Genomic DNA, 1,265 nt, shown 5'->3' with positions numbered 1-1,265 from the left:
TACTTCTTTATAAATAAAATGCAAATGTGAACATTTTCTTCAGTTATCTCTCTTTAGATATATTTCTTTTCACAGGTCCATGCAAAAATGCATTAGGGAAATTAATTATTACATACAAGGCAACAAGATTTCAGTTAACATTTATTGTAAAATCTACTTTCTAAGGGAGGAAGAGGTCTTTGCCTTTGCAGGGTTGTTGTGACATTACCCTGTTGATGAGTTTAAAATGTGAATTTCATGTAACCTTTCACTTTGTTTTATGCGAAACTGGTCAACTGCATAATTTAAAAAGCATTAAAAAAAGAAATGTAAATTATGTATGTTGGTGTTATCAATCCTCATTTGGCTGAAATTCCATTATATGCATGATAAAACTGGAAAATCGATCTGTTTATCATTTTAACAGTCAAAACAAATATTCAGATGTTGTGTTATTGCATGAAAATACCAGGTAGCTTGGCACATCCAAGCTTATCCTATGAGTGTTCAGTGGGGCTGAGGCAGGCATGCCATTCCATCCTCTTCATTCCCAAATTTTGGAGGTAGTCTGTGTGGGGGCAAGTCTTGCCATCTTGGAGTACAGAATTTGGGCCCAGACTATCGAGATATGGGATTGCCACTTGTATCGTATCCATATCTCTCTGTATTGAGATTGCTTCCAATAATCACAAGCCTTGTTTTTCCTTCTTTTTTGCTTGTCCTGTTTGGCAGTGTAGCAATCAGAATTATTGTCTGAAGGCCAAACAAAATGCCCAACAGATTAATTTTCCCAAGTGGACCATTACAGCTTTTGTTCCAAGAAACACACATGCGATTTAAAATTGAGAAGTGGGCACTTGCACCAGAGGGGAGGCTGATTAAATAGACTGTCCTCAGGGTGCCATTCAGTGTACCCACCCCAAGGCCCTATTTGTGTATGTGATGAGAGTGTAAGTAATGTAGTAGTGCCTGTTAAGGAATAAAACTGAGGCATCGGTGGCCAGGAAGGGACAGAGGAGGAATACCTCCCCTGTAACTCAGTGATGCACCTTTACCTCAAGGTCCTGCATGTGTGGTGGCATGATGAAGCAGGAAGAGGGAAGCAATTAAGGATGGAGGGGAAATGATTGGGACAGTTGGAAAGTACCTGGAGCCAGCTCCCCCCGCTGGCCCCCATGGACACCCCTGTTCTCCAAAATCCACCGAGAGCAGGGGTCCAGGCTCATCCAGTCTGAGGCCCACAGTGGCAGCACTATAGCCTTATTTTTCCAGTGAGGAAGATGCCC

Source organism: Haplochromis burtoni, unplaced genomic scaffold (genome assembly GCF_018398535.1).
Source record: "Haplochromis burtoni strain Fernald_Lab_line unplaced genomic scaffold, NCSU_Asbu1 Contig_45, whole genome shotgun sequence".
Taxonomy (NCBI): Eukaryota; Metazoa; Chordata; class Actinopteri; order Cichliformes; family Cichlidae; genus Haplochromis; species Haplochromis burtoni.
The sequence above is the reverse complement of the archived record's forward strand: the minus strand, read 5'-3'. Positions refer to the sequence as shown.